Source organism: Hippopotamus amphibius, chromosome 4, assembly GCF_030028045.1.
Source record: "Hippopotamus amphibius kiboko isolate mHipAmp2 chromosome 4, mHipAmp2.hap2, whole genome shotgun sequence".
NCBI lineage: Eukaryota > Metazoa > Chordata > Mammalia > Artiodactyla > Hippopotamidae > Hippopotamus > Hippopotamus amphibius.
In genome coordinates this window covers 7,603,031-7,617,934 of record NC_080189.1, presented here as the reverse complement: position 1 = coordinate 7,617,934, position 14,904 = coordinate 7,603,031, and the positions used below count along the sequence as shown (strand labels likewise).

The 14,904-nt window shown below is 43.8% G+C and overlaps 1 non-coding gene across 1 annotated transcript; it reads left to right on the top strand.

The window, feature by feature from the left end:
• The first annotated feature begins 5,577 nt into the window (after nt 1–5,577).
• LOC130852905 (U6 spliceosomal RNA) lies at nt 5,578–5,684 on the top strand. Its single transcript, XR_009053605.1, has one exon. It is a non-coding gene; the product is annotated as a U6 spliceosomal RNA (small nuclear RNA).
• Nucleotides 5,685–14,904: the final 9,220 nt, after the last annotated feature.

The following is a 14,904-nucleotide window of genomic DNA, read 5'->3' as shown; positions in this document are numbered from 1 at the left end:
ATCATTATTGGAGTATAATTGCTTTACACTGTTGTGCCAGCTTCTGCTGTACAACACAGTGAATCAGCTGTATTTATACATATATCCCCATCTCTCCTCCCCCTTGAGACTCCCTAGCCCAGCCCTCTGGGTCCTCACTAAGCATAACAGGCAGATTATCAAACTTTAGTATCCCCGAGAATCACCTGGGGTTACTCATTAAAAATACAGATTCCCAAACCTCATTCCCACAGAAAGACTTGTTGTGGATTTTCATAATAACCCCCAAATGGAAACAGTCTAAATGTCCATCAGCAGATGAGCAGATAAACCGATATATTTATAGAATGAAATACTAAACAGGAATAATAAAGTAAACAATAGAAAGGAACACACTATGGATACACCCAACAGCTTTGTCACTAAGCCAACTCTCATGTGAAGGTCAGGGAGCCAGTACGAGTCCTGCATGTGCCTGGACCCCACTCACCAAGGCTGAGTTAGCTACTCCCACGGCTGGACGTCCAAACGGCCAGCCCCAGTGTGGCACTGCCCTTCGAAGAGACCAGCCACTTGGCAGCAGGTTAACTACATTGGACCCCCTCCACTCCAGAGAAGACAGAAATTCATCTTGCCTGGGATCCACGAATGATGTTCCTTTCCAGCCTTCAGTGCCTCAGGGTAGCACTACTATGCAAGGATTTAGATGGTTTTATCTGCTGAAATAAAATCTCTAACAGAATGGAACGAAGGGACCCACTTCACAGCAAAGGAGGTGAAAACGACCATGAGATCCAATGAGACTATCACACCACCAAGAAGCCACTGGCCTGGTAAAGCAGTGGAATGACCTCTTAGAGATGGGGCTGGGGTACCAGCTTGGAGATGATGCCCTGCAAGGATGGGGCGTCATCCTCCATGGTGTGTTACATACCCTAAATCAACAACCATTATAATGGTGCTGTGTTCTCAACAGGTAGAACACATGGTTCTAGGAACCAAGGCCATAGAAGGGGGAGTGGCCCCACTTACCATCACCCCCAGTCACCCACTTGGGGAATTTGCTTTCTGCCCTACAGCTTTAAGCATCGTACATCTAGAGGTCCTTATTCCCTGAGGAGGACACTTCTACCTTGGGACATGGTAAGAATCCCATTGAACTTTAAGCCACGGCTGCTACCCCATCACTTTAGAATCCTTGTGGCAAGAGACCAGCAGACAATGGAAGGAGTCGCCCCGTTGGCAGAGGAAGTTGCCTCTGATCATCACAGCAGGTGGGTAGGCAGGCAGGTCTGCTGCGACACATCTGTACCATATGTGTGGCACTCAGGTGATCCCCTGGGATGTGTCAGTTCTCTGTGCTGAGTTTTAAAGGCTAAGAGACAAGTACAGTTGACACAGCCAGAGGCTTGCACTCTTCTGGGATGAGGGTCAGAATCACTTCACTGGACAAGCCTCTAGATCAGCAGAGTGCTAACCCAGTGGGGAGAGAAATCTAGACTGGGTAGCAGAGGAGGGGGATCTTGTGTATCAGTTATAGCCTTGAGATCAACCCGTAACATCAGGGACTGTAGCTCATCCTTCTGTCTCTTCCCCAGGAAAGAGACAGATAGTTCCTCCGGAAACAGAACCAACCAGAATTCTAGAGGAGCTACTCCCAGATGGCACAGACTTGCTACGGGAAGTAAATGGAGCTGAACGGCTCAAGGGGTGGACTGGAGTGGGTTCTGTTGTGGCCTTCACTCAGTTCCCCCTTCAGAACCAGTGCTGCTGGAAACACCGGCTGCTGAAGGCTGACAGCTGTGTCCTTCGCTGGGCCTTGCTCTCAGCCACAGGTGGCCATCTCTTCCCAGGGGGCAGCCCATGTCAGAAGGGTGACTGACTCATAGCTGTCACGTCTTTTAAAAACTGAAAACTTCTCTTTTCTAAAAAAAAAAAAAAAAAATAGTAAATTAAAAGAGCTGTTTTTCAGATAGATTTCTGGATAGACATTCTCAGGGTTAGCAAGGAAGTGGGCTAACTAATTACGGTGGAGTGTAGTGGGGGAAGTGGTTATCTCTGAACCCAAGCTTGAGTTGAAAGGCCACAGGGGCAGGTGTTTCCCCCTGCCCCCAACCCACCTGTGCAGCGGCACACCTTCCAGCCCAGTCTGGGAGGCTTGCTAGTTTGGGCTCTCAAAACAAGATGTGCTGCCCTCTTCCCCTTCCTCCCCTGATACCCAGATCCTGGCTCTGAGGTTTGTTTTTTCAGCCTGACCTCATTTATCTGATCTTCCTCCTTATCTCAAATCTTATAATTTCCTCAGTCTGCAAAGTTAGACTCTCCGTTTGTTCACTCTGTCTTCTGAAGCTTTCCTTCCAAGGAGTTAAACGTCAAGTAGCTCCTAGATATACCTGGAGTGGAGAGTCCGCCCTCTCTTCGGTTTTAGATGACAAGGATAAGGGTACAGCATCACTTCCAGCTGTGGCTGGGCCTCTTTTCAAAGCATGTGTGTGGTCCAGTTCCCACAGGTGCCTGCCCCTGGGTCTTAAAGACGCAGTGTTCTTAACCGAGTCTGATGAGGAGGACCCACTGCCTTAGAACTGCCTTTTTCTTTTTCTGTAAGTGACTCTTAAAATTCAGTCTACTGACATAACATAGGAAACTGAAGAGCCCCAACCTCAGAGAGAGAAGTGTTTAAAAGCTAAAGCCCATGCCATCTCTAGTGTATGTTATGATTCCCTTATCTTTGAGTGAAGTAACTTAATTAGTCACTCAGTGAGCTTAATTGGTGTATTAGAAACAGAAAAAATAATCACTAATATGATTGCTTAGAGTTTGAATTGAAAGCTTCGCTCTGCTGCTTTCGAACTATAATTAATTTGTGTTTGTTGTGAAATATGAGTACGTTTGAGTGCATCACGGTACACAAGGGATCTGAAGATGCGTGATTGTGCTTGCAGCTAGGTGTGCCAGGGGGCGCTGTGGCCCAAGATTTACCTTCTACTCTTAAATCTCGTTTTGGGTAAAGCAATTTTGTGTTTTGTTTTTTAAGGTTTTTTGGCGGAGGGGTGGGGGGGGGGTAGGTAAAGCAGTTTTGAATGAGATTAGCCCAGAATTTTTTTTTCCAAACATAAAATGTCTTTTTTTAAATAAATTTATTTATTTATTTATTTATGGCTGCGTTAGGTCTTCGTTGCTGCACGTGGGCTTTCTCTAGTTGCGACAACTGCTGGCTACTCCTTGTTGCCGTGTGCAGGCTTCTCATTGCGGTGACTTCTCTTGTTGCCGAGTACAGGCTCTAGGCGTGCGGGCTTCAGTAGTTGTGGCACTTGGGCTTAGTTGCTTCACGGCATGTGGGGTCTTCTGGACCAGGGCTCAAACCCATGTCCCCTGCATTGGCAGGCGGATTTGTAACCACTGCACCACCAGGGAAGTCCCCATAAAATGTCTTTTAAGGGCTTTCTCTTTTCTTTGCACATATCCCGTTGTTTTTTTTTTTGTATCTTCTATTCATGCTTATCCCATCTTTTCCCTTTCTTTCATTCTACATTATCTTTCTTTTTTTTAAGTTAGCTTTACCTCCCTCTTATTTTAGTAGTTTCTCCCTTCATTTAACCTTTCTGTAAATCCAGTACTGAGAGCTGAAGCTTTTCCTTTTTGAAATAACATATATGCTAATTATATGCTAATTATTAAAGGACAGAGACTGCCCAAAAGAGAGGACACAGGCTGAAAATGGTATCAGTCAACATGGCCAGGGAACACAGCTTCTGAGCCAAAAGTTGGGATAAGTGTTCTGATGACAATAGGGGTATATTTGAGAGCAGCCAGGTAAAGTTTTTGGCATTGAGACTATACGATAAAATTCAGGTCACATAGTCTGTATAGTATGAGGAGAATCTCAAAATGCCCAGCCGCGTGTGCTCAAGAGGAACTCCCCGTAGAGGCTGACATGGTGTTGCCTCACTTCTTGGACCTGCATCTCCTAACTCTGGATTATATGATAAAAATGAGTGCATCACATCCACAAAGCCTATGTTAAATTGCAGATTTTACCTGGGCAAGAAAGGACCTCTGTTGGTTTCTTCATTGGGTCTTGGCCTAAATTAGCATACAATGCCATCTCAAAAGGTACAGTGAGCTTCTCTGGAGCATAGAACTCACATATATTAATGGGGGAACAGAGAAGTTGGGGGCACCCAGTAGGAGAGGAAAAAGCTAAGCCAGGTGGGGTGTCTAACCCCACAACCATGAGTAAGGAAAGAAACCTAACTACAGGGTAGAGCTGCCCTGGTCCCAGAGAATGTGTCAGTGTTTTCCTGGCCAAGAAGCAGGAAGGAAATTTTTCTACTTTTCCTTCTCCATCTCTACCCTGACATCCACATCTTTTGCCCTCCTTTTCTCTTGGCTCTCTGCCCTATTTGTGCCTTAGAAAAAGAGGTCATGGATTCACAGAACAATAGATCTGGAAATGGGACTTCAGAGTCACCTCTTCCAACCCTTTGAATAAGTGATCAATGAGCCCCCTGCTCCGAGAGGTAGTGACTTGCTGTGCTAAGTAGTGGCAGGGGTGTATCTTGAATGTTGCCCAAGAATCAGGGCTTTTACATCAACATTACACTGCCTCCCTCTGGAAGAATTTTTAGGACAATGAAAAATGGTAATAAAATACTATACCCTATCAGGAGAGACAAGAGAGAGAGAAAAAGAGAGAGACAAGACGCAGAAGAAGGTCATCAGGAGAATAGAAATAAGAAAGTGGAGAAAAGGTGAGAAAATCTGATGGATGGAGGGGTAGAGATATGGGATGTATTGAGTGCTAAACTGAACCATTTAAAATAATGCTGGGGATTCTATTCCCATTTACCCCAGAGAGATGAAAAGGTCCACAAAAAGACTTGCACAAGAATGCCCATAGCAGCTTTATATATAATATTCAAAAGCTGGAAACAGTCCAGGTGTCCATGAATAGGAGAAGGAATAAACAAACTATGATCTAGACATTCAGTGGGATGCTGGCAGTCACATGAACAAGGATGGATCTTGCAGATATTACAGAGAGCAGAGCAAACTAGACCCCAAAGAACGTGTACTCTCTGATTCCACTTATATGAAGCTATGGAACAGACAAAACTAATTAGTAGTGGAAAAAGATCAGAACAGTAATTGCCTGCTTGGGGAGGGGGGGCAGTGGGAGAATGACAGTGGTGGGGGTTAGTAGGAAGAGGCATGAGGGGGAGCTTTCTGTTGTCATGTACCGCTCTGTGTGTTGCTAAGGGTTTCGGTTACACAGGTGTATTTATTTGTCAAAACTCATGGGAAAATATGCTTAAGCTCTGTGTATTTCACTGGGGGTGAATTTTATCTCAAGAGGAAAAAAACATTAAAATATTGGAGTCTCGTTAATGATACGCCTGCTCAAGTGTTTAGGGGGAAGGGATGTGGCGATTTACTTTGAAATGCATTTAGAAAACAAGATGGATTGATGGCTGGAGAGACGAAGTGTATAGTAAAATGTTCATTGTGCCGTCTGCGTGGTGGGTGTACGGGTGTTCACGGTAAAATTCTTGCAACTTTTCTGCATGTTTGAAATTTTCCATTAAAAAATGGTGAGGAGTGCTGGCTTCGGCAGCACATGTGCTAAAATTGAAACGATACAGAGAAGATTAGCATGGCCCCTGCGCAAGGATGATATGCAAATTTGTGAAGTGTTCCATATTTTTATTCACTTTGGTGTACCTCAAAAGCTGGTACAAGAGTGTAAAGCAATTATATTCCAATAAAGAGCTTAAAAAAGAAATGGTGAGGAAAACTCACTTAATGACATAGTACATTTTTTTTTTTTAAAAGAGAAAGATTAAAATGCTGTCCATGAGGATTTTTAACTGGATTTTCCCTAAACATAGGTGTGTGGAGGGACAGTGAGGAGAGAAACAACATTCCTTTTTTTTTTTTTTAAAGAACTTTATTATTTTTTGGCTGCATTGGGTCTTTGTTGCTGTGTGCGGGCTTTCTCTAGTTGTGGCGAATGGGAGCTACTCTTCCTTGAGGTGCGTGGGCTTCTCATTGCGGTGGCTTCTCTTGTTGCAGAGCATGAGCTCTAGGCATGAGGGCTTCAGTAGTTGCAGCACAAGGCTCAGTAGTTGTGGCAGACAGCTTAGTTGCTCCACAGCATGTGGGATCTTCCCGGACCAGGGCTCGAACCCGTGTCCCCTGCATTGGCAGGTGGATTCAACCACTGCGCCACCACGGAAGTCCCACAACATTCCTTGATAAGCATTTCTGGGTGAAGCTTTTGAGCTAGTGAGCCAAATTTTTCTAAGTTTCTCTCCAGCCTTTGGCACTCCTTCCTTCCTGCCTACATTTTCTGTCTTTCTCATATTCCCCACCACTTGTGATCAGATTTGTGATGATGCAACCTTATTATTTTATCATTTGTCACAACAATCCTGGGTCATTCACTTTTCAGGCAATCCACATGCCACCAGCCAGCTCTGCTCCAGCCAGATGCTAAGTCCTCAGAGCTGGTGTAAGAACATGACCCACTGTGCAGATGTGAACCTGAGCTGGGCGGTGCTGGGTTCCAATCTGCAGAATTATCTTGCAGTCTGGAGCCCTGGGGTGTGGCATCTTCTTTGCTACAACCAGAACAAGCTGGTCACCTGGCATTGGCAGTCATCAACTCACATTCACAAGAGTTCAAGTTTATTTTCTAAAACTATGATAGTGAATTAATTCAATAGATTTTACATTCTGCTTAGTACATAATTGTCTTTATTTGTGAATATCTGATAATGTTTAAATCAAATTTCACAGATAAAATGCTCTGAAACAGTCTCTTAACAAAAATTGGCTGAAAACCCACATATATTTATTATATAGTTCATGGGAACTACACGCGTGTAAATGAAGGAAAAATCACATGGGCTGCCCTCCAGCCTGTGACCTTCACTGATGGGAGGTCCCCGGCTCTCACCAGGTTGCCTCAGGGTGTGGACCAAGACAGTTCCGTTGGATTGTTGTCCTGTCTTTCTGAATGTCTCTCCTGAGAAAGGAGCTGTACCTTTCCTTTGATTGGGGTTTTTTTTTTTTTCACTCTGAATTACGGTAGTGATACTGATCTAAACAAACCAAATGTAAAAGGCATTCTCTTGTCTTTACAAACTCAGATAGCTACCTGTGTGTATTGTTAACACTGAATAGTCATCTGGGTGACAATATTCAATGTAAGTAGATAATGGATCTTACCATTAAATTTCCATTTAAACCATAACCCTGCCATCTAAGGAAAAAGAATCACTAATTCCACAATAATATAGGGCAGTTTTTCTGTGGATTATGGTAACAAATAATGCTCATTTTAAAATATCTGGTCTCCTGACTTTAAATACCAGAAGTGAAGTAAATACTTTGAAGTAATTTGTAGAGGCTACTATACTCCCCAAGCCTGGATGACATGAACGGTTTCTTTCCAGTAGAAATTCCAATAAAATTTCACATGTAGAGGATGTAAGGCAAGTCCCAAAATACCTGAATGTCTGGTGTGACCCACACATTCCCCTGCCCTGACTCATTTTACATAAAACCATAGAATTGTGATGTAAATAAGAATCACAAAGCACTTTGCTTGTAGTTTTCCTAAGGAACCTGCCATGTCTGATTTCTCACCCATCACACCCTAAACATGTGATGTTCCTTTATGCCTGAGTTTTGCACATGCTGTGCCCTCTGCCTAGAAAGCCTGTCTACCCTTCATCTGTTTTGCAAATCCTCAGTCATCCTTAAAGACAGCATGAATGTTACCTCCTATGTGAAGCCTACCCTGGCTCATGCAAACAGAATTAGGTCATTCTCCTCTGTAGTTTTGAAACAGGAAGGAAGGGGGTAGGGCACAACCTTTGAAAGAATGACATAGCCCGAGGACATGACATAAACTGATTACAACCAAATGGGTCCAAGATGGCAGACAGGTTGACTTCCACTAGACCTTGAGCCTCACTGTAACACATCAGCAAGCTCAAGGACACCCACAGGCATCATGACAGTTCAAGGCTGACCATAAGGATCAAAATGTGGGTGCTGGCCCAATTCCTGGAAATCCCTACCCCTTCTCCAAAATAGCTGGAATACTCCTCCCACTCATTAGCCTATGAAATTACCCATCCCTATAAAAAAAGACAACCCCATACCCTGGTGCCTTTCTCAGCTTCTGAGATGGCCCACACTCTGTGGAGTGTGTTTCTCTCTGAATAAATCCACTTCTTACCTATCACTCTGTCTCTCACTGAATTCTTTCTGTGATGAAACATCAAGAAGCTGAGCTTCATTAAGTCCTAAAACCAGGTGTGTAATCTCAGTTGGATTTTGGCCAGGTTTGAGTCCCAGCACAGGCTGGGTTCGAGTCCCAGCACATAGGTTCAAGTCCCAGTCTGAGGTGCACAGTTTCAGTTTCTCAACCATACTGCTATTATCACATATATACAACACTGTAATTGTTTGTTTACATCTCTCCCTACACTAAACTCTGAGTCCATGAACATGTCCTATTTATTATTTTGTCCCCAATAATAACATGGTACAAGGAACACATGATGGTTGGGAGACTGTAGAAACCATTAATCCTCAATTATAAATCAGGAGCATGGGCACAGCTTATTTTTAGTCATTTCTTATACCCTTCAAGGTAGAACTCATTGTCTTACACATTGTAGGCAAAAAAAAAAAAAAAAAAAAGAGTTGAAGGAAAGAGATGTCATACCATTAACTATGACTGCAAAATTGGCAAAATCTTTTTTTTCAACAACTTCTATTTTAATCCAAATTATATAGTATTTTCACACCAAAAAGGAAAGAATGGTCATCACTGAAAAACTTTCCAGACTTATATAAAAGATAATAGGGGACTAAAATCCAGACCACTGATGGCTTTAAAAGTCCCACACTCTGTCCTGTCATATTAGAGGTATACAGATTTTCGGGACCACAGAAACCATTTTCCCACCAACGTCTCTGGTGAATGTGAGCTGGAGGTGAAGGCTGCTTATATCATCTCTTCCCCACATCTTGAACTCTTTTTTTTTTTTTTTTTTCTTCCTATCCCCAAGGTATAGAGCCAAGGTCATAAATTGGCAGTCCAACCACAAACCTGTTTTGCTCACATGATATTTTGACATTTTTAAGTTATCTGCCAACATGAAAATTCAGATTACCAGCTTCTCTTGGAAAATCCCATCTGGACAGTTCTTGACCTCTCATTCCCATGTGGCAGTGATCAATGGAGCTGAGTAATAGGGGTCCCCATTAATGGGGCCTGCTTCACTCATTTGCTTTACCTTCCAGAAGCTTCCAGAAGCATCTGAGCATAAGCCTCCTGGTATAGAGGAAACTGCAGGCCAACACCATAAGGCAAACCTAGGGTTGAACACCAACCCAGATTCAAAGGTTTGCTTGGTCATCCTGGTTCCTCTACCAGAGCCCATGGGGAACTTGTACAAGTTATGGCCCCACCGGGGCCTCAATTTCCTCATAAACCACCTGAGGGTACACCCAACTGGACTTTGAAATTATAACAGCTACTAAATTCCATTTTTCCTTAAGATTATTTGAATTAGATTTTTGTCACTCATCATCAGGAGTCCTCTTTATGACCCATTCTCCCAGTGAACAGGTTAGAAAAATCTAAGACATCTTTAACTGTTTGTTTTCCTCCCTAACATTCAATTCATGACCAAACCTAGTGAATCCCATTTCCTAGTAAATCCCATAATAGTCACCATATCCCTCATTTCTTCACTCTCCAACCTAATATCCTATCTACCTTTCTAAAGGCTATTACAATAGCCTTATAACTGGTCTCCCAGCCTCCAGATTCTACCCACTCCCCTTACTTATATACCACTGTTAGACCTATTTTCCTGCAGAATAAGTCTCATTATATAATTTGCTTCTTTACAAAGTTTCCATGGGTACCCATTGCTACCAAAATAAGAAACAAAAATCCTGTTTTAGATTGGTAGGGCTGCCATGACAAAGTACTACAGACTGAGTGGCTTAAACAACAGAATTGTATTTTCTTATAGAATTGTATTTTCTTGGAAATCCAAGATCAGAGTGCCAGCAGGGTTGGTTTCTTCTGCGGCCTCTTTTCTTGGCTTGTAAATGGCCATCTTCTCCCTGTATCTTCATATGGTCCTCCCTCTGTGCATGTCTATGTCCTAATCTCCTCTTCTTACTTCCTGAGGTAAGATTGTATTGCTATAAATTTTCCTCTTAGAACTGCTTTTGCTGCATCCCATAGGTTTTGGATCGTTGTGTTTTCTATTTCATTTGTCTCAAGATGTTCTTTGATTTCCTCTTTGGTTTCTTCAGTGATCCATTGGTTGTTTAGTAATATATGGTTTAGCCTCCGCATGTTTTTGTTTTACAGTTTTCTTTTTTTCTTGTAGTTGATTTCTGATCTCATAGTGTTGTGGTCAGAAAAGATGCCTGATATGCCATCAATTTTCTTAAATTTACCAAAGCTTGCTTTGTGGCACAGCATGTGATTCCTATCCTGGAGAATGTTCCACGTGCACTTGAAAAGGAGGTATAATCTGCTGCTTTTGGATGGAATGCTCTATAAATATCAAGTCCATCTGGTCTAATGTATCATTTAAGGCCTGTGTTTCCTTACTGATTTTCTGTCTGGATGAGCTATCCTTTGATATAAGTGGGTGTTAAAGTCCCCTACTATTATTGTGTTACTGTTGATTTCTCTTTTTATGGCTGTTAGCATTTGCCTTATATATTGAGGTGCTCCTCTTCTTATAAGGACACCAGTCATATTGGATTAGGGTCCACCCTTATAATCTCAGTTTAACTTAATTACCCCTATAAAAATCCTATCCCCAAACACAGTCATTCTGAACTTTTGGGAGATAGGTCTTCAATATATGGATATTGAAGGGACACAATTCAGCCCATAACAATTCCTCATTCAGATTTCTTTAAATGGCTCCAGATCAACATTCTCAGCCCTATCAACCTTGTTTCCTACCCCTATTCATTTACTGAGCTCTACAAAATTGTTCTCAGTCCCTGAAAGAGTCTCAGATTTCCTGTCTCTGGGCCATTGCTCATTCTACCCCACCTCTTATCTCTGTCCATCAGAGCACTTCCTGTCCTCCCAAGTCATGTACAGATGCCATCTCCTCTAAGTGTTCCTGTTTTCTGACAAGGAAGTGGTCTCTCACTTCTCTTGAGCAAGCACCAGTTGTTTTGTCCACACCCCTACATTCCTTTACCTCCCCCTTGTCTTAGGAGTACAGCTTCTCTCCCATTCATTAGGTCTGGCAGAGCTTCCAAGTACAGAACCCCTGGCAACAGGGGTGGTTCATGTGACCGAAGCTCAACCAATCAGATTCTATCTCTGGTAGGATTTTCTCCCCAGTGGAAACACACAGACAGAAGGTGGTTGGAGCTGAGTCCCCTGATCATAGCATGGTCCATGTTTCTTGAGTTCCTCCTGCTGCATCCATCACTGCTGCCCTGGTTCCTGTCATTCTCAAAGCATCTGTTAAGCACTTTTTTCCTGTGCAGTGAGGTACCCAGAATCCTCTTAATAGCACATTATTTTTCTTTCTTAAGTTAGCTGGTATTCATTTTTTTCATGTTCAACCAAATATCTCTATTGATATAGTTGAATCCCCAGAGCACAAAGCTTGCACATCTCATAATATTTCTGCCTTGTATGAAATAGCTTCCACATTTTCCCCAACATTTCTTTTTTCCCCCTTTCTCTTCTCCACATTCAAGTAGATAATCCATTCTGTGTTCATGTGATAGAGCAGAAAAGGGAGAGAAAAAGAAGTTTCCCAGTGTAACAGAAGTGGCTCACAGCAAAGACGAAAGATTCGGAAGCAAACGTTACTTGTCATAGTAGGATTCCCCACCCCACCTACCCAGTCTTCCCAGATCAGAGCGTTCTCAGGGCTAGAAGTAAAAAGGAAAGATGGCAGGGGGAGCAAATGAGGAGGATCAAATGTCCATTGGTTCTAGAGAGAAGAGGCCTTTTATCCTGTGTCCCACATAGAACCTTGGGGACACATAGTAAGACCCCATGAAGAAAATGAATGGTGTGTCTCAGTCCATTGAGGCTGCTATAATAAAATGTCATAGACTGGGTGGCTTATAAACAATAGATATCTATTGCTCACAGTTCTGGAAGCTGGGATGTCCAAGTTTAACGTGCTGGTAGGTTTAGTATATGGTGAGAGCCCAACCTTGTATGTCCTCACATGGCAGAAGGGGCAAGGGATCTCTCAGGGATCTCTTTTATAAAGGCACTAATCCCATTCATGAGGGCTCTTCCCTCACAACCTAATCATCTCCCGAGTCCCTACCTCCTAGTACCATCAGCTCAGGGTTAGGATTTCAACATATGAATTTGGGGAGGAAACAAAACAGTCAGACCATAGCTGTGTGTTTAAGCATGCTGATTCCCATGCAACTCAGAAAGGCCTAGAGGTAGCAGAGAGAATTGAAATGTCCTAAAGGGACCACGCAGAGCAAATGAGTATGTCCCTGTGGCTGCCTGCATGAACTGGTAACGCAGAACCGCGGGGCCTGTGGATGTCTCTAGCTGCTGACAGATGACCTTGAGAACCATAAAGGCACCCCTCCTGGTGCCTTAGGATTATGTAAGCCCTGAGAATTAGTCGTGACCCCAAAAATGGTGGGACTCCCACGGAGTTTATTCCAACTTGATAAAAAGCAGGCTCTAAACAGAAATTAAGTTAAGGAGAAATATAGAAAGAAATTGTCCTATCTTCCCTGAGTTGAATACAAAGATTTACTCCCCTGACACACTTATTTCTGTACCAGTCTGATCCTTCCTGCTAGACTATAACAGAATGAGCACTTGGAGCTCTCTTACCTCTGTATCCCCTGGAACTGCTGTCTCAGTAACTTACCCAAAGTAGATACTCAATAAATATGTTTTTAAGGTGAATTGAACTGAATCAAATAACAGATTCAGAAGTGTACAGCAGGGTTGGATTGCCAATGGCAATGAGGCAGTTATTCTTGATTTATGGGCAGGGCCCTGAACGTTTTTCATATTTTCATGAGAAAATGAAAGAGTTGCATCAATGGTCTGGAAACATCCATGGAATGTGCTTCTCTGGCAAAGAGAAGGTTGTTTGACCCCAGTGATTAAAAGGAGTTGGCAGGGTCTCTCACTCATGGTCAGAAAGTACTTGCATTTTTGCAAAATTGAACCACAGAATTTAGAACTGGAAGGGATGTTAACCAAGTGAGCCAACACCCTCTCTTATAAGTGGGAAAAAACTGAAGCCCAAGATATGTGGCAGTTGACCAAAAGTATCAGAGTCAACATGAGAGCCAGAGCAGGGATCTGCCCCTCCTTCTCCTCATCCGGCTGAGGCTCTGCCACCTGCGCCTTCACCCAGACTCTTGCAGACCCTCAACTCTCTGGCTCCAGTGTTTCCCTAGTTCACCCTCCCCAACCACCTGGAAACACCTCAGCTTGGATCAAGCCAAGATTCTTGAGCTCTTTTTGTACCTGGGCTGCCAAGCTCTGCTTGAGAACATCAGACAACCTCACAGATTGGTGCCACCATAAGTTCATGCCTGCCAGACCCTATCTGGCCCTAAGTGCTGCCAGCAGCCTGTGAATCCTGCCCTCATCCATTTCAGTCTCCACTAGTTATTTCACAATGTTTCCACTCTCCTCAAACTTCTGACCCCACCACATCTCCCCTCTATACTCAATCCTACTAGCATGAATCTCTCTAATGGGAAAGTCCTTGATCCCTGTACGGTTGGAGAAGATGGCTGTTCTCTTGCTCTCTGTACATCCCCTGCTCAACCAATCCCAGCTTCACTCACATGACTACTCAGTCCTCTTAATTATAGGGCTTAGTTAGTCCCTGGTGAACCCACCTGATGTCAGTAACCCTTATAACCCCTATAAATGGTAGCCTCCTTCTCCCTGCTGGCCTGGCCTGCCCACTGTCTGCCGCACACGGTGGGGTGTCGCTCTAGGACCCTTTGTGTAAGATCCCCTAATCTAATAAACCACTGATGTCTCTGTTGCTGTCTCCAGGCTCTTTCTTCGGTCTTGAGTCTGGGCAACTACAGGGCTTTCAGGACTGTGGGGTGCAGCCCAACAATCGCCCACCACCATTCCCACATAAACATCAGCATCCACACCGTCCCTTCCCTCTCTCCCCCCTGCCACCCCCACCCCCGTCAGTCCTTCCACCCACTTCCGCTCAAAGACCGCATTCCTTGCTTTGTCCTATCTCCGCTCCATCTCTCACTTCTTCTGAACTACTTCCTTCTCATTGGCACGTGAGTAGATGCACACAGGTGGTTTCTTTATTTAAAAATCAAACAAACTTCCTCAGCCCCTGTTCCCCTTGTTCTTTTCCCACAACCACCTCACTTCTCCCTATTTGAGTTATCTTCGCTCATGGTCTCATTTACCAGCACCGTCTGGCTGTTCCTCATCAACTACAACCGTTCTCACCAGGGACGTCCTCGCTGTCAAGTGCAATGGAGCATCCCAGCCCTCCCCCTCCCAGACAGCGTGATGTGCCCAGCGTCCTCCTCTTCTGGGAGAGCCTCTTGATTCCTGCGACAGCCCATTCCTCTGCTTCTCTCACACTTCTCAGACCACATCCCATCAGTCTCTTTTTCAAGTTATGTTTTCTGTGTCTGTTCCTTGGGGGTGCTAGGCTACTTCTCCAGTTACCCTAAACATTGTACCAAGGCAATTTTATCAACTTCTTTGACTCCGATTACAGTCTAGGTTGAGGACTCCCAAATGTGCGTCTGTCAGACCAGACCTGGCTTCTGAGCACTAGATCCGTGATTCACCCGGACATCTTCACATGGCATCTCCAAGTCAGCGTGCTTAAAGCTAGACTCCTTATCTTCATT